The following is a 21,580-nucleotide window of genomic DNA, read 5'->3' on the forward strand; positions in this document are numbered from 1 at the left end:
CTGGTATATGGCTCTTGCACCCAGTATCAGGAATGTACAAATGTCTTTATTCAAAACTACAAAATAAATTCTCTGTAGGCATGGACAATGACAGCAGTAAGCCATTATGTATTGTCAATGGGAGCCAGTAACTGCTGGTTATAGGGATCAGCCAGCCTTCTCTTCAGTTTCTTCAGGTGACTTCTCTGAAGTTATTGCTGAGGGACCTGCCTTGAGCTTCCTGTCACAGTTCACTGATAAGGCCAAAGCACTATTCTAGGAGTTAGAACATGCCACCTCCCATACCCCCTCCCATTCCACCGATTGCGCCCATTCCAGGGTCCTTCTCTTCTTTGGAAATTTCGGTCACTATAGCTTCTGCTGTAGTTAGCAAGGAGGCCACCCCAGCAGCATTCAGTAAATCAGTTCTTACAACCTTTGATGGATCAATGATTCCCTTTTCCACCATGTTCACAAAATCTCCAAGCATAGCATCACCTACTTCCGAGGAACTCTGCAGAATATTCTCAACTATCAAAGATCCTTTAACACCTGCATTCTTAGCAATTGCCATTGCAGGAATTTTTAGGGCTCTTTTAGTAATTTCTATACCTATTTTCTGATCTTCATTAGAAGGCTTTAATGAATGCAAGGCTGGGATACACTGAAGTAGAGTGCAGCCCCCTCCTAAAACAATGCCTTCTTCAACAGCTGCTCTTGTATCATTGAGAGCATCGGTAACTCTGTCTTTCTCCTCATCCATTTCAACATCACTTGTTCCTCCAACCTTCATCACAGCTACTCCATCTGCAAGTTTAGCAAGTCCCTCATTCAGCTTTTCCTTTTCATATTCACTAGTTGTGATGTCTAGCTGCTCAGTGATTTCTTGAATGTGTTTCTCAATTTGAGCTGGACAATAGAAATTTTCTTTTCACGCAACAGAATATAGGCATCTTGGAATTCACATTTTTGACCTTTCAACGTGTTAATAAAATAGGGGGAAATATATCCCCTGTCAAACATGCCTTCAATAATTTCTAATTCATCATTCAGTGTTTTTCCGTCCTTCACTGTGAAGGCACCCTTCATTCCAACCTTTCTCATTACATCAGAGAAGGTGTTTCCAATGTCTTTGTCTCCATTTGCAGAAATGGTAGCAACCTGAGCAATTTCTTTAGGGGTTGTCACAGGTTTAGACTGTATTTTTAGTTCAGCAATTACAGCATCAACAGTCAACATCACACCTCTCCGGATTTCTACTGGATTAGCCCCTTTGCTGATCTTCTCAAAGCCTTCCTTGGCAATAGAACATGCCAGAACAGTAGCAGTGGTAGTGCCATCCCCAGCCTCTTCATTTGTGTTACTGGCAACATCTTGAACAAGTTTAGCTCCGATATTTTTGTATTTTTTTCCTTTAAATCAATTGCGTTTGCAACAATGACCCCATCTTTTGTTTCTTTGGGACTTCCCCAAGTCTGTTCAATAATCACCGTTCTTCCCTTTGGCCCCATTGAACCAGTTACAGCATCAGCTAAAAGGTCTACACCTTAAAGCATTAAGGCTCAAGCATCCACACCAAATTTTACATCTTTGGCATAGGCTCGAGTGAGACGAGGAGCCAGTTCCTGGGACACTGGTCTCATCTGGCAAAGGACTGTGAGTAGTCGAAGCATTTCTGCAGGGTGGCAGGAGGGCACGAGGTGAAGCAAGCCTTCAGCAAGTGAGGGCCACCTAAACGTTTTTTACTTCTTTTTATTTAAATTAGAAACAAGCTTGCTTCACATGCCAATCCCAGCTCCCTCTCCCTTCCCTCCACCCTGCCGCCCTACAGGCCTCCCTGCCCCTGCCCAATCCCCACTATGATCCCCATGGGGGATCTCCAAAGTCTGTAATTTCATCCAGGGCAGGGCCTAGGCCCTCCTCCAAGAGCCCAGGCTGAGAGAGCATCCCTCATTGTGGGATGGGGACTCAAAGTCCATTTGTATGCCAGGGATAAATACTGGTCTCCTACCCAAGGCCCCACAGATTGCTTAGGCCTCCTCACTGACACCCACATTCACGGAGTCTGGCTCAGTCCCATGCTGGCCTTCCAGCTATCATTCTGGAGTCCAAAAGCAACCCCCCTTGTTCAGGTCAGCTGTTTCTGTGGGTTTCACCAGTCCAGTCTTGGCCCCTTTGCTCATCATATCACCCCCTCTGTCACTGGATTCCAGGAGTTCAGTTCAGTGTTTAGCTGTGAGTGTCTGCCTCTGCTTCCATCAGTCATTGGATGAAGGTTCTGTTTCCCACACTCTCAGACAGTGGGATTGTATGCTGGCACTCCCTTGATCCAGGTCTAAAATCCATATATGAGTGAGTACATACCCTGTTTGTCTTTTTGTAAATGGGTTACCACACTCAGGATGGTTTCTTCTAGTACTGTCCATTTGCCTGCAAATTTCAAGATTCCATTAGTTTTTCCCACTCTATTGTGTAAAATGATCACATTTTCTCTATCCATTCTTCATTTGAGGGGCATCTAGGTTGCTTCTAGGTTCTGGCTACTACAAATAATGCTGCTATGAATACAGTGGAACAGACTTCCTTGTTATTTGAATGTATATCTTTTGGGTATATATGCCTAACAATGGAATTGCTGAGTCTTTGGTAGACTGATTCCCATTTTCCTGAGGAATCTCCATACTGATTTCCAAAGTTGCTGTACATCATACAAAGAAAGTAATAATTCGTTTTTAAATTTAAGCGTGCCCCTGCCATTCCATCACTTTCTCCAATACAAAAAATCATCATGTGTGACAGATTTTTCCTGAGTCACCACTTGCAAGTATTCTTAGATTTAGTAAATAAATTGCATTATATGTTATATCTTACCTGTTTATATCCTTTTGCCCTGTCATTCCTAAAATGCTACTGCTTGTGACTCCATTTACCTACTAGTTCAAACTCTGCTACATGCTATTACTAAATACATCTTAAGTAATAGCCTGATAATGCATGGTCAGGCTTAAGTATGACTAAGATCCACAAACTTTCTTATGACTTTTGTATTTATATGACAATTATTAGAATTTTATTTCATATGGATTGCCATTCAAGGTGCTCAATAATTTGGCTTCTAGGAGCCTTCCAAATAAATAATACTCGTGATAATGCAGCTACTTGATGCATGATCAGGCTTATCATCTGTAGAAAAAAGTTGGACACTAAATAGGCAGGCTCCTGCAAACAGCCCATGATACTTTCTTATGAATTAAAATTAATTTTTTCTTGGATCATTTAATACATGTAATGGATTCTGATTACTTCTGACCTCTATTATCTCCCTCCCTGTAAGTGGACATTTTTCCCCAGTCACCAGTCCCAAATAATTAACGTGGAGACTTAAGATTACTAATAAATGCTTGGCAATATCTCAGGTTTATTACTAAGCAGCTTTTACATTTTAGGTTAACCCATATACCTTATTTACTCCCTGCCATGTGGTGATGCCTTTATTAACAAGGCGCATTGATCTTCTGCTTCCTTTGCATCTGTCTGGTGACTCCTATGATTCTGCCCTACTTCCTCCCAGCATTCTCCTAGTCTGGCTTTCCTGTCTTACTTTATTCTATTCAGCTATTGGCCAATCAGCTTTTTTATTAAACCAATCACAGTGACAAATCTACACAGTTTGCAAAGAGATTATTTCACAGTGCCTTTCAACCAATTTCCTCCCAAGAACTTGGGGGAAAAGGGAAACCCTAGCCTTATTTTATTTTAAAACTAGGATCACAGTATCAAGCATCAGTTCTCTCTTGCAGAGGAACAGGCTTCAAATCCAATATGAGAGTGATTAGTTGCCACCTAACAGTTATGCCACTATTGCAGCTGTGAGTACATCATGGCTGTCAGGTAGGTTGGTTTGGTATTGTTCATAGGGTTCACATCTAGGTAAGTGTGTTGATGCCTTTTCTTCCCCATGACAATGAATAGCATTTTCTGGCATTATGAAAGCTAGCTATCAAGAAGATTTCCATTTCGGTTCCAGCTTGATTTCTTTATATTTGGCAATCAAATTATGTGTTATCTTCTGAAATAAGGTCTTAATAAGAAGAGTATCTTTAGTAGGCGACCAAGAGGAATAGAAAGAACTTATATTCTTGGTGGGGTCAACTGAGGCATCCACATCCAATAAATAATAATAAGGAGGTTTCTCACACCAACCACAAGGATTTGTTCATGGGACATTTGTTCCATTTTGTCTTAAACTTTGCTCACTAGGGAATCTGATATACAGTATGGATGTGACAGGAAAAAGACAAGAGAATTGATGAAAAGGAATGTAATATAAAAGTGATTATGCCAAGGATAAAAGGCATTATTTATTCTGCTCTTGTGATAATAACATTTAAGAATTGCCAAGGAAAGAACACAAGTCAGTATGATTTTTCCTACCATGGTTTATTAACCTGAAGCCAATTTCAATGTCACATTACTATCAACTTGGATTTCACTGGAAAACTGATCTTAATGTGATGTTTATAATAGTTTAGAACAAACCAAGGCTGAGAATTTATCTTTTATTGTCAGATTAATAATTATTTACATATATATGATCATCTTACTATATATTTCAGAAGATTTGTAAGAAGTGGACTAGAATTCTTTACAGACATTCTTCTGAGGGTTACTAAAAACAATGACTGAAAGAGATAATTAAGTTATTTAAAAGTGAGCAAATATTTAATTATGTTGGAGAAAATATATATTAAATTCTGGCACATTTTTTTGCAAATGACCTAAGACAGAACTTCCTAAGATAAATTCTTTGATTTATTTCCACTTGAAATCTGATGCCAGATGTCAAAAATTCAATTAAATAGCTTGATACTCCTTGTAGAGTACTTTACAATTGACAAAGTGCTTTCATGTCTATTGACTAATTTAATTTAAATTAAAACGCTATATATTGCTGAAGCAGCAAGAATGTGTAGTCCATGTTTGCACTCACTGATATCATTAATGCCAAGCATTTAGGCAAGGGTTGACTTGCCAAGTATGATGTTCAAAATAAAAGCATGAGTATATTTAAAAATTACAAGCATATTTTATAAATTGGGCAATATAGTCGGTATTCAAAGAGAAGAGCTACTTCTTTGGTATCTGTGTAACTATTGAGGTAAGTGCTAAGCAAAGCAGTGCTAGACTAGGCTTCAAAGCAGTTTTCAGGAAGACAGAACAGGCTGCTAAAGCAATAAGAAGTTATCAGTCATTTTCAAACATAACTCAAGAGGTTATTGAGTATATAACAGAATTTTCAGTTCTAAGTATAAAATACATCATAAAAATTCGTTTAAAAAGAAAGTCAATGTTGTAGCCATGTGATCCCAGGAAAGAGAGGACGTTTCAGAACGCCATCCTCGGAAAAATAAGTCCTTATAGAAATATATATTAGCAGTCATGGGTTAATATTTAAGACATAACTAGTCAATGAGAAGCCCTGGATATTGGCTGACAGCATTGTAACTAAAAAAAGTAAATGTAATGTAAGACATTTTAAGTGCATGCATTTAGTTCACTTCTACATCAGACAATTCAAACTATTATAACTTGGTTGAAAAGCTTAAATTGCATCAAAATATCTCTAAAATCAGTACGGATGGCATAAAACTTACATCTTTATTTCAATCACAAGTGTGAAATTATACTAAAGTAGGAGACTATTAACATAGAGTATTACACCAAATGAAGTAATTTAGATAAAAACTTGCTGATTTATTTTTCACTATTAAAATTTGTGTATACTAACTGATATCAAATATCAGTTTAGAAAGGAAGGAAATGATCTGTCTATAATGAGAATTGAAATTTATGTGGTTAGATCATACAAAATCATGCCTTCTCTCCTTTAATGAGACTAACTACCAGCTTCTCTGAGTATAAATAAATCGAGGTATACCCTAAAGGACATGGGCACAAAAAAAGAGCATCGTTTATTTAGGGAGAGATGAATGACCCCATTTACAGAAGTCATAAATAAGCAGGGGGATAAAATAAATGGTATACTAAGTCCACAATGGGGTGACTATTAGAAAAGGTCCATAACTAGTGCTGCTAGTGCTCTGGGTTCTGGTTTGAATTCTGTAGTAGTTCATTGGGTATTCAGAATAAAAAAGAAATAAGGAACATGTTTCCCAGTGGTAGACCATCTGACACCAGAGTAAACGGCAATGAAAATAAAAATGTGTGTCAGTAAATATTTATAGCAAAGGAGGAAGAATATAACAGAAGATTATGTCTTCACCTGTATCTAACTTGAGAGTCTGTTGACCTTGTAAAGATTAGAGACATCAATTAGTGACCCTTTAAAGTCAAGTGTTCCATCACTAATAACACTCCAAATAGAAAAAACTGTTTTCTAACTTTTCTCACTCCGCATTCCCAATGCATGGCAAAACAAATGATAAGACTCATTTGGATAAATCTACCCAGGTTATAGAGGCAAGTGCTTTTGATCAGTTTTCCGGGGAAAATGTCTTTTGTGTGCACATAATATTGGTAAAGTGTCAAGTATTGTTTGAACTCACCAAGAAGCTAGCTCTAGAGATGAGAATTGGCCTTACCATTTCAGATTCAAGCATGTTTGTCTCAGGGTATCCTCCAAAATCTCCTGTCCTGAGTCAAGCTGGCTCTCTGAATCTGTAAGAAGTAAAAGTAAGAACAGCGAAATATCCTAAGAATCAAAGCACTATTCCTTTAAGAATAGCTAAAGAGTAAACTATTTCCAATGGAGTTTACTATTGTTTATCCAGCATCATAGTTTTAACAGGGTTTCCTTAGCTGATTTATGTTGGAAATAGAAACATTAATTTTGTAGAATTTGGCTATTCTCCTGCTGCTTCTCTCTGCTACTTGTACTCACTCAAAACCAAAATCCACAAATATGAGAGAGCATTCTCTGAGCTATACAAAACAGACAAAGAGAAAAACTGGCTCTTGTGTGTTTTCAGTGGTTTGCCTAGGAACTTATGTATATATGTAATATTAGTTTATCATATGATGCTATGTATATAATCTAGATCCAACTTTATTCTAATTAGATGATAAATGTTTTTGTTAATATTGCTATGACTCATGGTATTAGGAAATGAAATGTTATAAAATGGAACCAGTAGGTAGGAGGAAAAATTTTAGGAAGACCTAAGAATGAAAATATTTTTAATAAGGAAAGATCTTTGTGTGATAAGAGTTTGTCCTAAGAAGGCTAGATGTTTCCAGCATGGAAAAGTAAAAAAGAAATAAAATAAAACCTGGAAAGTCTAAGTCAGTTACAAAGGTCTGAGTAATTTAAATAAGACATTAAATTGATATTAAGAGGGGTTAGAAAGATGACTCAGTGTCTAAAAGCACATGCTTCTCTTACAGAGGGCCAATGTTCAGTTCCCAAGACCCATATTTGACAGTTCACAACCACCTGGTCTCTAGCCCCCTAGGAAAATTTAATCACATGTAGAATCCACCCCACCCACACAGAAGTACAAATAACTAAAATGCTGCCCAGATATGGGATATCACAATCTTAGCTCAATTTCAACACTGCAGTACCTATACAGGACCTTCAGCTTACAGGGCCAGACCTATTAGTACTACAGATTGAATTCATATTATAGTTAAATCTCTTCTCTCTTTCTGTCTCTACTAGTCATGTGATTCTAGGTATTCAAACAGCTATCGATGTGCCTGAAAACAGATCCTTGGCTCCTAACACTCGAGGCAAGACTTGGAGGAGAAAATATAAATCAATAAACAACAACAAAAAATACAAACAAAGAAAACCACAACCCCTCCAAGGAGGAACCCAGGAGATATTTGAATGGGCTTTGATTTGGATGCTGCAAATTTCCCTCTGTTTTTGGCTTTTCTTGTTCACTAATGAGGGCTTATAATGCTAATGCCACTTGACTGATCTCTTCTCCTTCGTGTCTCTATCCATATGTAATCAAGGATTTCCTTTCCTCCATATACCTGACAGTTGCACAAATGGAACTATCAATGCACTTTGGGAGTCTCTTAGATAGATCCAACTGAGGAGTATCCCAAATGCCACATCTGATGACTCTACCTAGCAGAAAGAAGCAAGCCTCTGTTGTCTTCAGAATTCCCTTGATGACAGGGTTATCTCTTTAAAAGGTCAGGATTGGGGGACGATGAGGCCAGGATATCAAAACTGGACACACAACTCAGGACAGGGACTCCTTATGCAACAGTTACAGAAATGCCCTTGATTTATCTGGTACTTTGGGCTCTTTTACTTTGCTTTTTTATTTCAAATTGTCCCTTGCCTCATGACTGCTTGTCCACCATGGTGCATTCCACCTTAATTGAAATGACATGACTTTCTTTCTCTCTCTCAAAAGCTCTTATGCATGTATCAATAATAAGTTTCTCTCTAAAACTCAGAAATAATTAGAACATATACCAAATCTGTTCTATGATATATGCTTTAATATGTCTTAAGTAGTCCTACTTCTTCTTGTGAGCTCTATATTAGCCCCTTGCTTGTATAGATTGTGGTAGATATACCCCACTTCTAAGCTTTGAAAATTGCTGTTTCTATGTGTCCACTGGTATAATAGTAGCATGATTGCTATGGAATAACTGGCCCATTTATCATCAAATTTGAGGCTTGTTACACAGGAGGGAATTTTATATCTGGTACTGTGACACTGGTCTGTCCCATGTACAGAGGTCATAGACCCTAGGTTAGAACATGCTATTTATATTTTACTATCGGTTCATATTGTCAAATTTTCTTCTAAATATTTATTCTTATACCTGTAGACCTGAGCTACTCTCAAATATGATCAGAGAAGGTTCTTTCTGCAGTAGACAGCAGTCAAGGTAGAGATGACAACTGGTCAAAGTGCTGAGAATAGGTAAATTACAGAGTGCTTAGCTCTAAATGAGGCATCTACATCCCCCTCATCCCATCGTAATCCCTCCAAAGAACATTGCAGAACAGGGTGCAAACAAGATAAAGCTAGAGGTTGAGGTAGAGTGCCATGAAATGCTCTCTCTTCTGGTCATCACATGGCTATTGCACTCATAAAATCACAATAGCTTGGTTAGCTATATAAGTCCTGTACAAGATCCAGCTGGCCCAAATTTCCATAAATACTGGGTAGATGATCTATAGGTCTTACTCCTACTGAGGAGATCTGGGCACTTGATAGCTGCTGGAGAAGAGAGAATCATTCTTTGAGGGTGTGACAATTGTAGGTTTCCCATGCTCCAGCAGATGGCCCCACATCCATGCCTATATGAGTAGCACTGTTGGGACTTATGGGTTATAAAAAAAAAAGATATAAAGTTAGGAGGAGGGATATCAGAGGCATATGCAGTAGTTGGAAGGAGGAATGAGGAATGCATAGATCATGTTTCATTTTATGCATGTACACCTCAAATATTAAAAATATTAAGAGACCTAAAAATGTTTCTTCTATCTGAAGTGCTAATGCACAGATAATGTCATGACTTGCACCTTTATCATATTTTAATGTCAGTTTCTTAATGTCTTCCAAGAACAAAACAGCTATCTGCTTTTGTGTTTTATATCGCTCATAGCAGTAACATGTACAATACTAAATATTTTGTACATTTACAATATAATTGATTAGTAGTTACCTTTATTCAGAATATAAGCTCTAAAAAGATAAAAGGACACTTTTACTATTTATATCACAAAATGTAGCAGTGCACTCGATGCTTGGTATTTGGTCTATACATGTGTTTTAAAGAATACCCACCATGACAGGAACTGAATATTATTCAGTAATAATCAAAATAGTTCTGTATGAACAGGAGAAATATATCAGTGGAAAAATACAGTCAAGGAAATACAGTACAGAAATATAAGCAAATATCAATACTCTCATTGAAAATGTGCCATTTAATTTGAAATGACATTATATTGGTGGTGAAACAATATAAAATAGTAAATTTATAATACTGAGAAAGAAGTCAACTTTTGGGATTCTCAGTATTTCAATAGAACAGAATGAATTAAATTGTATTTATATGTCACAATGGGATAAAAATGGCAATGGTTTTTCATGATTAGGGTAGACTGATCAGGAATTTTGACAAGCCAAACTCTGCCTAGATACTCCCAAGGCTGATGGCATCATATCTATAATAAAGTGAAAACCAAAAGCAAAGACATCTCAACCTCCAATTGGCTGGTTAATCAAAGAAATTATTCTGGTATTTTGAAGTGATAAATGTAAATCAAGAACCTACAGAATTATAAGGAATATAAGAACTTTTCTAAGCATTTCGGATACTCATAAATAGAAACAAGTGGTTTGATTATCATAACATCATGAAACTTTAACAATTTTAACGAGAAAGCAAAAAGAGCATTGGAAATAATTGCAACATAATAACTTGTACATAAAAAGTACAAAAATAGAAAAACATATACAAATAAACAGATAAAATATTCACAGTAAAAATACTAAAGTCAACTAAATAACCTTGCAAAAGTGATTTATGATTTCACTTACAAGTATTAAAATTACAAGTTACATTAACACAGAAGTAACATATTCAGTGTTGGTGAGAATGTGGTGTGAGGAAATGATCTTTCTGACTTACTCATGTTGTGTCATCTATGGATTCTTCACCTCATTTACTTTTATTTTGTTCTTCCAAAGTGATCTTTTCCCCATGTGACATAACAAAAGAAATGAAGAGAGTCAATATTCAAATATCATTTTCCAGAACGGTTTCCACCAAAAAATAATTTCTAAACAATTAGAAGTTAAAAGGTACTTTGGTAGTGTGGTGGTTTGAAAGAAAATGATCCCCAAAAGAGAGTGGCACTGTTAGGAGGTGCTGCTTTGTTGGAGAGGGTGTGATTTTGTGCAGGACACAATGGGGGTTGAGCCTATGGGAACCTGGAATGACAGGACAAGAGACAAGAGAAGTTGACAACAAGACAACATAGCTGATCAAGCTGTATTTAATGAGAATTTTGTACAGGCTTAAATAGGGGAAATGAGGTAGGAGAATGGCGCAGAGGAACGCAGGACAATGAGGAAGGGAGTCGTTGCCTGGTAATCAAGCCGAGGATTGTTCTTGGTCATGTACTAAGGAGTGTTCTTGGTCACCTACTGATGGTTGTTGATAGTGTAGCAGCCCAAGAGGCTGAGCAGCAAGAATGAAAAGAGGTTTTAGTAAGAAGATAGGTGCTAAATTACTTAATTGCAGGGAGGAGGGTTGAGTAACCTAACTGTAGATTGCTATCAGCTATTCCTGTGAGCCCAGGTTTTATTAATTAGGAGGCTGGGGAGGCGATGGATTATGCTTTTTAAAAATGCTGACAATATTTACAAGAGGTTCTAAATAACAATGACTGCTTCCAACAACTTTAGTGGAGGAAGTGTGTCACTGTGGTATCAGACTTGGGGGTATCATATATGCTCAAGACACACCTGGTGTTTCAGTTAACTTCCTGTTGCCTGGGAGTCAAGATGTGGTACTCTCAAGCACTTCTCCAGCACCATGTCTGCCTGCATGTTACCATGTCACACCATGATGATAATGGATTAAACCTCTGAACTGCAAGCAAGCCATCTGAATTAAATGTTTTCCTTTATAAGAGTTATTGTGTTCATGGTGTCTCTTCACAGCTACAGAAACCCTAAGACAGGTAGAAAACTCTCACTCTATAACAGACGCTCTGTTAAAATCCCTAGAGTAGAAACCCTAGAATCACTTGGAGTCACCCTGTTCTGATCATTTCAGAGTCAGATGCCCAATACACAGTGGTGTGGAGAGTAAGTTTAACATTCTTTTTATTTCATCACTGCCATTTTCTTAGAATAAGTAGAGAAGCATAGTGGTCAAACACTACCACAAACTGTGAAATTTTCATGGATTTACTTTCTTCTCTCCTCTTCTTTTAGTAGTACTTCCCTTAAAATGCTGTATTCTTCCTTAATTTAGTTCAATTTTTACAAGGCATTCATAATCTAAGAAAGGATGAGACACATTTAAAAACTGTAATATAGACACTATCATAGTATCACCATTTCCCTTGAATGTGAGAGTCAGTGAGGAGGCCTGGGCAACCTATGGGGCCCTGGGCAGTGGATCAGTGTTTATCCCTGGCATACAAACAGACTTCGTGTGTCCATAACACAAAGAGGGATGCTCTCTCAGCCTGGACTCTTGGGGGGAGTGCCTAGCCCCTGCCCTGAGTGAAATGACAGACTCTAGATATGCCCTATGTGGAAGGAATTGGCAATAGGGTGGGAGGCTGGGGGGGACGGTGGGTGGGGTGCAGGAGGAGAGGAAGGAGAGGGAACTGGGATTGACATGTGAAACAAGCTATTTAAAATTAAATAATAAAAGAATAAAAGAAAATAATAAATAATAAATAATAAAATAATAAATAAAAATAATAATAAAAGAAAAGAAAGAAAGAATTTTGTTAATAAAATTTAAAACAACACATATTAAGTACCCAAATGATTTTATTAAGGGAACAAGTATTTGGGGGGGATACTTATTAGTAAAACAGTTACAGTTTGAAATAAATGTAGATTCACATGGTGTTCTCAAAACAAGTCCACAGAGGCCCTGTATCTTAGTCAGCATGAGCTGCTGTAAATAAAGTTTGATAGAAATATTTATACATTTATTTTCTAAGACAGAGGATGAAATTCAAGAATAAGGAACCTAAAGATTAATTTCCTAGCAAAAGCCCCTAGCAAAACTCACAGAAGGACATCTTTTTTATGGGAAATAAAGACTCTAACTCCATCCTATAACTTTAAAGATGCTATTTTCAGATAAATTACTGTGTGAATAAGAACTTCAACATATGATTGTTTTACATAATTTTTATCAATACTTTGGGAATTTTCCATCATCCTTGCAAGCATCCCAACCCCAAAGGCAAATTTAAAAATATATTAATTGAAAAAGAAAAAACTCTTCACTCTTCTTGCCCTTCTCCCCACCACTTCTTAGTGACATTGTCAAGTGCAGTGTGTCACACAGTATATCCTTTTGTCCAAACAACTTTACTTGCAATTATGCATTGTAATGAGTTGTTGGTCTGGTTCAAGGCCTCTGGCTTCTGGTACACCATCAATACTAGACCTCCACGGAAACTCCTCTCAGATATCATAGAGATCTTGTGGTTATGGTTCCACAGGACCAATACCTCCAGTTGCTCCAGCAGGTCACAAATGGTGTAGATGTTGGGGTGGGCTAACTCAAAGTACTGGATGTGGGTCTGAGTTGGTCAGTCTGGGTCTCTTCTAGAACCATCCCTCTCAGACAAGGGGCAGAGCCAGCTGTCCTGCATCCATGCCAATTGGGGTCAGTTCTCCTGCACCTATGGTGAGGGGTGAGGCCAGCTCCCCCAGGGCTTGGAGCAGGGCCAGCTCTCACACTACAGCAGCAGGGGGTGGCAAGATCAGATCTCCCAGAAGCCAGTGAAGGTCAGGACTGGCTCAGTATGGCCCTTGGATGGATTTCAACATACTTGGTTTTCATGCCCCCATAGTAGGTAATACAGGGTATGGACATCAACACAGACCTCAGCTGCAACAGGACCAGGATACAAACATGGTCCTTGGCAGCAGCTTGGCTCTGGATGTCACCATGATATTGGGGAGGGGGCAGCACAGGCCACTAAGATCATTACGGCTTCAGTAGCAGCATGGTCCTCAGACACCAACATGACCTCAGTTGGTGTCCCATTACCTTTGGCAGCAATAGGGGCCATAGACATCAACACAGACCCTGGCTGCTATAGAGACAAGGAACAAGACCTGGCCCTTGGGAGCCCAGGCTTGGACAACACCATGACCTCTGGTGGCAGCACAGGCCACTCAGATCTGTATGGCCCCAGCAGTGGCAAGACCCTTGGACATCAACATGGTCACAGGATGTAGCCCAGAACCTGGGGATCTGTGTGGACTTTGGTGGGAATGTAGGCCCTGGATATCAACACAGACCCCAGCTGCAGCAAGGACATGGACCCAGGCACGGTCTTAAGCAGCAGCTACAGCCCAAAAGTAACCATGTCTCTGGGTAGTAGCACAGGCCACCCACATCCACCCCTTCCTCACCACCTTCGCTTCTTCAGTTACTCCTCTCTCCACAGCACATCTCTTTCTCTCCCATTTCTCCACCACATAGTTGCTCATAATAATGACACCTGGGGGCACCAGGCTGGCCTGTGGGTGTCTTCCTCCCAGGACCAGGCAGGCCTCAGCATATGATTTTTGGAGGCAAACAATCATTTTTTCCTTAACACTCTATATATACTTACCTAGTGCCAATTTATACTACAAATCCCAGAAAACTGACAATGGTATAACCTACTAGCCTTAATCATATTTTACCAGTTTTACATTTCCTCATTTACATGCTGATTTGCATTTGTACACATATGTATTTTTATAAATTTTTTCATATAAGTTGGAATATTTTATAATTACAGCCATAGTAGATATATTAATTATGCCATTTGTGTAAGAAAACTTTGTATTATTTATAAAAAGTCAGTTTTCAACCTAACACTTCACAATTCTTAGCATTTTTCTTCAAGTTTTATTTTGAAAATGTTAAATACATTTGATCATTCAGTAAGTGAATTTCAGATGTTAACTTTTTTCTTTTGAGAACTTCGTACATGAACACATGTATTGGTTAAATCCACCCCCACTCACTCCCTCCAACTCCTCCCCTATCCCTCTACCTTTTTCCTCCCAACTTCATGCACTGTTTTTTAAAACCCATGAGTCCATTTACTATTGCCACTAAGTGCATAAGACATTGATTTTTCCCAATAGCCTTTAATGTATAAAACTGTATTAAAGTTATCATGGGTATTAATTATTTGTTCATTTATTTTTATTTTAATTTTTTATTTTACATACCAACCACTGTTTCTCCTCCATCCTCTCTTACCGTCTCTCCCCACTTACTCCTCCTTCGTCTCATATTCAGATGGAGTAAGGCCTCCCATTGGAGTCAACAAAGCCTGGCATATCAAGTTGAGGAAGAACCAAGCTACTCCCCTCTGCATCAAGGCTAAACAAGGCATCCCACCATAGGGAATGTGTTCTAAAGAATGAGCTCATGCATCAGGAACAGGTCCTGGTTCCACTGCTAGGTGCCCCCAAAAAAGATCAAGTTACACAACTGTCACTCAGATACAGAGGCCTAAGTTGGTCCCATGCCGGCTCCCTAGCTATAGGTCCAGAGTCCAGAGTCCAGAGTCTGAGCTGGCTCAAGCTCAGGTCAGCTATCTCTGTGGGTTTCCCCAATTATGATCTTAACCACACCCCCTGCTCATATAATCCCTCCATTTTCTTTTCAACTGGACTCCTGGGGCTTGGTCCAAATGCTTGACTGTGGATCTCTGCATCTACTTCCACCGGGTACTGGATGAAGGCTCTATGATGACGGTTGGGTAGTCACTAATGTGATTACAAGCAAATGCTACTTCAGGCACCCTCTCCACTATTGCTAGGAGTCTTAACTGGGGTCATCCTTGTGAGTTCCTGGGAGTTTCCCTTGCACCAGGTTTCTCCCTAACCCCCTAGTAGCCCCCTCTATCAAGATGTCTCTCCTGCTCTGTCCTTCCTCCAACTTGACCCTCATGACCCCTCATATCCCCATCCTCCATCGCCTCCCCTCCACCCCCTTCCTGATTTGTTCATTTCTTGCTGTACTTTTTGGCAAATGTGCTTTGATTTCTGTCGTTGCTTATGGATGTAATGCAGTTTGCTTATTCACTCACTGAAGTATATAGTTCGGTAGATTCTGTTTAGTGCTACCACGAACAAAGCAACTATGCATATTTTCATAAGGAGTAAGTGTGTGTGTGTGTGTGTGTGTGTGTGTGTGTGTGTGACTGTCTGCATAATTACAGTTGTGGGATCTTAACTCATTTAAATGTTTCTTCCTTTAGTCATAAAATTCCATTTCATTCCTGGAGGATCACTCTGTGAAGACAGAACTTGAATTTAACACTTCTTTTATTTCACTTCTTGCATGGTTTCATGAGGAAAAATTGATGGTGCATTATTTTTGTTGGTTGCTTTCAAAATACTTTTTTTCATCTTTCTGAAGTTTAGTTATGTCATTCTGACATAGATCGCTGGTTTTATCTTACTGTGGCAACACTCAACTACTTAACTTTATGTTTATGAATTTTACCAAATTACGGACATTTTAAGCTCTAACTACTTTAGATACCATATCAGTACCACAGTCTTTTTTGTCTGAGATCATACAGATAAAAAGATTACTGCTTTTAGTATATGTTTCCAAATCACATAGACACTTCTATTTTTTGCATTTTACCTTAGATCTACAAAGAAAATGAATGCAAATTGTATTGATCTGTCCTTGTATATGCTGATTTTATCCAATCATTTGTTTGACTACTAACCAACCATATATTTTGAATTTTTATATTTTAAGTCCTGCTTTTCTTTTTGTATGTTTCCCTTTAGTTTGTTCATTTCTTTACTAAAATCTGTTTTTCATTTATTTCTAATATGTTTGTGGGTTCTAATATTGTTATAATACATTCATTAAACTAATTCATCCCCAATCATTTCCATTATCTAGTATCTCTTCAGTCTTGTCCATTTGTGGTTGTTCAAGCTCTTAACTTTATGAATGTTTGGTATTTTTCCTACATTGTTGTGAGACTGTAAATTGTTTAATATTACAAACAAATCTGGACCAAGAAGGCAGAAATCATTACCCATTGAACTCAAGTATTCTATGAAACTTGTAGTGATGGCTCAATACCATTTCACTGAAGATGTGTAATTAGCAAGCTCACTCCCCCTACCTACGATGGTTAAAGTAGTAAAACAATAAACTAAATATTTTCCATCTTATTGATACTACAAGAGAGGAGGCTTAGTTCTCAACTGGGTAGTGATAACTCAAAGGTAATGAGAATAGTTGGAGGAAATGGAGCAAAGGGTCAACTAAGCAAGCCCCTCATCACTCTCTTTAGACTCATATTACGCCGGGCGGTGGTGGCGCACGCCTTTAATCCCAGCACTCGGGAGGCAGAGGCAGGCGGATCTCTGTGAGTTCGAGGCCGGGCTGGACCGATAGCCTCCAAAACAATACAGAGAAACCCTGTCTCGTAAAAACCAAAAAAAAAAATAAATAAATAAAAATAAATAAAAAATAGACTCATATTACATGGAGAATTAAATCTCTTGGCACAGTTCTTAGACTGGAGATAGTAAGGAAGCCAAGTTCCACTTAACCTCTCTCACAATACTTGCTGAAGGTTATTGTTGGCTTGTTATAGAGAGTCAGTTCCTTACTGAACCCCAGTAAAACTACAGTGAAAAGGGAATTAGAGTACTAACTGCTGAATTGTGTGCTGGATGAAAGATAATCTTCCTTTGCAGTCTTGGCCAGCATTATTTCACTGAGAGACTGTAAGTGAAGCCTGCTTCCATTAGCCAGTCACTGAAAATTGGGACCTTGTTTTCCCCTATCAATAACACCAGACATTGGAAATAAAACAGCATCTTGCTCCTACGGGGAAGATCAGACATCCAAATGAACTATTCATCTGGCCATACTAAATGGGGATGGGGACATAACATGAAATGAGCAGTTTTACTACTGCATTATGCAGGAGTGGTTCAAGGAGTGCAATTTTATCTGTTTTGTTAAGGTGTTCCTTTCCCTGTGTTTTCTCTCAGAGTAATGGGCTTTAGTTCTTGTACTCCTTCCATCCTTCCTTCCTTCCTTCCTTCCTTCCTTCCTTGTTTCTCCTCCTTCTTCTTCTTTTTATTTGCTGCCTGTATTGGTTACATTTGAGTGGAAGCTTCTCTGCCTCCTGGTTCAAGATACATGTTAAATAAGCCAGGTATAGTGGTGCATGTCTTTAATCTGAGCATTCAGGAGGCAGAGGCAGGGGGATCTCTGTGAGTCTGAGGCAAGTGTGGTCTACAGAATGAGTTGTAGGATAGCCAGAGCCACATAGTGAGATCCTGTCTCAAAAAAATAGAAGATATTCGGTAAATAAAATCAAACTCGGGGACTCACCACCATGTCATTACTAAAGCTTCAATGTTCTTAGCCAATCTCCTCTATTCTTTTTCTTCATTGTAGTTCTATCTACACAATATGTAACCGAAGACTAGAGAGGAGTGGACTAGTCATCATTGCCAGTTCTGGAGGTTGGAAAAGCAATTTTATAAACAAATAAAGTAGGAAGGATAACATCTAATACAAGTTTTCCAATGAAATGACAGGCATGTATTTTCATTTTGTTCTCATTTTTATCAAAGAGTATTGAAATCTAAAAAAAAATCAGTAACCAGACATATGTTTAAACAAGCTAATATGAAATATATAAGATGTTTCTATATAAGTTTGGCTTTTAAGCACTTTAAACATGAAGGATGATTGATAATTGGAGCTAAGGGGACACAATATATGCAAATATTTCTCTTGCTGACTTTAGTAAGACTCTACCTACACAGATGAATACATAGACACCAACACAGAAGATGTTTAGATTATATGAAAATATTTGTATTCTATGCATCTCATATTGTATTAATGGGAAATCTGTAAAATGGAAATAAAAAGTCAAATAATAACAACCACATATAATTAAAACATAAATGTTTGGTTGTATTTCTAGCTTTTATACTGGGCAGTTTTTAGTTGAATCCCATAGACCTCCCCCAAAAATGGCAGCCTATTGTCTGCACTTGGCTACCATCTAGAATTTGACAGTAAGATCCTACTGCTGTAGACACAGCCTATTAGACTCACAAAACAAGACATACCAACCTGGCACTTACTTGGAGCCTTCAATACCTATTGTCTAGTTTTTATAGTGCTGTATGTGTTATGCATGCTACCAGAGGATAAAGAACCTTAAATTTCACCCAGCTGTGAATCCCGAAGTTAACTACTGGCCTGGGAAGATATGGCCACGGGTCCAATTGTGGCACAAATACTTTGGGAGAAAACAAACAATCTGATCAGATTTAATGTTTGCTTCGTGAATGGGAATCCATTCCTGAACTGTTAATAAGGCAAAAAAATATGTAGTGGTTAGATATGTCATAGACCTTATGAGAAAACCAAGTACTGTTGTGCTTACATCACACCACACACACACACACACACACACACACACGCACGCACGCACACACACACACACACACACACACACACACACACAAGGCTTGGAGATCCTTGTAGAAAAAGTGGTAGAAAGATGGTAAGAGATAGAGGTCGTAGATGATTGTAGCAAAAGTGCTTTCTGAAGGCAGCAGGGAAGCTGCACATATGGACGCACAATGATTATGACATCATGCATGAGGGTTGAGTGAGCTCAAGTCAGAGAAAATTCCAGGATAAGGTTAAGGAAATGATCATGAAATTCCACCACTATCTGAGGAGCTGTTGGTATTTGATAGCTGCTGGGAGATGGAGAGTCAGCTTCCATTAATTGGTAGATAAACTACACCCTAGGGCAGGTTCCATTCCCAATTGTAGTTGGGTGACACAAACTGAACTCAAGTATGATATCAGAATAATAAGGAAAATGGAAAAATAACACGTATCCCAAGTGATTCTGCTGGATAACTTTTGAGATAAAATTTCTTCTTTAATAATTTCCTTTGACCTTTGATAATTTATATCAATTTCTAAGCATATATAGTATTTTCAAGAAAGTTTGCCATTAATAATGTTATGTGATGATATACAAATCCAAGAGTGACTATTATTCAAACTGAAACTAAAATAAGCATGCTACAATATCAGTATAGTTATATTTTAAATATTTTTAATTAAATAAATTTCATTATCACAAATGAACAGAAATTTTAGAACAAATATCTGTTTGAACAATTAACACTGCACAAGGAAAACAATAGTTTGATGATATTCTATAGAAAAGAATTAAATGTTAAGTAATTTGATATTATTCTACCACAAACATAGGTCTTACTTTTGACTTGACTAAGCTATTTCCCCGAAAATAGGGACATAGGATGGTTGAATAATATATGGATATTGCCATGATTTTAATGAGATGCCCCCATCTCTGTATTTGTTCCCAACTACTGCAAGAGGAAGATTCTCTTATGATGAGTGAATAACACACTGATCTATAAATATATTTATATATTCAACATTTGTTACTGATTGTCTTTGGAGCTGTCAACTACCTCATGAGTGAGAGGTGGAATCTGATGTTCTGATTTGCATTACTCTGACAATGATGATGCTGAGAAACCTTCATGTGCTAATTAGCCATTTTATATCTCCTTTGTACAGATGTGTGTTCAATCCCTTTGCTCACTATTTTTAATTAAGGTAGTTGAATATTTATTGCTGAGTTAATTAAACCATTGTTCTACTAGAATTTTGTAAGGTAACCATATTAAGGATTTTTATTAGATGTATTATGTAAAAGTAATATCATTTCATGAGATGTCTTTTCACTGCCTTAGTACAGTCCCTTGAAAACAAGTTTTTGATGTTGATAAAGTCTATCAATTATTTTACTTAGAATGAAAGGAAATTTTATTATCAATTCAAAGTCTCATTGATGTGCAAACTTTCAGAAGTTTTCATGTGTTTCTAAATTGTTTCATGTAAAATATCATATTAAGTGCAGAGATATAAGTTTATGATAGATATTTGAGTCATTGTAAATTCAATATTAACTAATCTCCCTTTCATCCTTTTCACCTACTTCCTTCTCCATACATCTCTTTCTCAGATTCATGTCTTTTTGTTTTGGTTTGTGAGTCTCTGAGTTGAATCAAGACTGTCTGTGTGACCATCAATTTGGGCCTGTTCACCAGATCCTGGTGAGTTTACCAGCAAGTAGATGACAGAAATCAATGACTCTTGCCTCTCCCAGAATGCATCAGTAGCCAGTAGTCCATCGGAGAGCGGTAGAGGCCCCTGAGACTGTTTCATTCTCACATGAGTGTAGACTGACCTATTCTTGTGAGACCCAGTTGTTTCGTTTGTGCTTGCAATGGCTGTTTTTGCCCAGCAGATGATGTGTTGCAGCTATTTTCTACCTGTCTTTGCCTCTTTAATTCTTCCCATTTCACCCCTCCATAATGTTCCCTAACATTCTGGGGACATAGTGTAACTGTTTCCTTTAAGTATTAAAATATTTAGTATTTGTATATATGTATCTGTGTGTTTATTTATACTATATTTTGAAGCAACTCCTTTTTCACATTATATCACTAGAGAACTTCCGCCATAAACTATACAAATATGAGTTTGATTTCTAGACTCATTTTAAAAACATTTTACTTACTATTTTAATATAATAATAAAATTCTTATTGTATGATAAGTGAATGCATATATGCATATGCTACAATGATACACATATAGAGTTCAGAGGGCAACTGTGTGGAGTTGGTCCTTTCCTTTCTTTATGTGATATTCTAACAAGTATGATGTGCTATCTCACTGTATTTTAGATTTTTCTGATGATTAGTGATATTAAAATTTTTTCATACAATTGGAGGCATATTTACATGTTTTTAATGAAACAA

The 21,580-nt window shown here is 37.8% G+C and overlaps 1 pseudogene; it reads right to left on the reverse strand.

Annotated features, from left to right (window-relative positions):
• Nucleotides 1-262: 262 nt before the first annotated feature.
• On the reverse strand, nucleotides 263-1,652 carry LOC101823868 (annotated as a pseudogene).
• Nucleotides 1,653-21,580: the final 19,928 nt, after the last annotated feature.

Source organism: Mesocricetus auratus, unplaced genomic scaffold, assembly GCF_017639785.1.
Source record: "Mesocricetus auratus isolate SY011 unplaced genomic scaffold, BCM_Maur_2.0 Super-Scaffold_100003, whole genome shotgun sequence".
In the NCBI taxonomy this organism is placed as follows: Eukaryota; Metazoa; Chordata; class Mammalia; order Rodentia; family Cricetidae; genus Mesocricetus; species Mesocricetus auratus.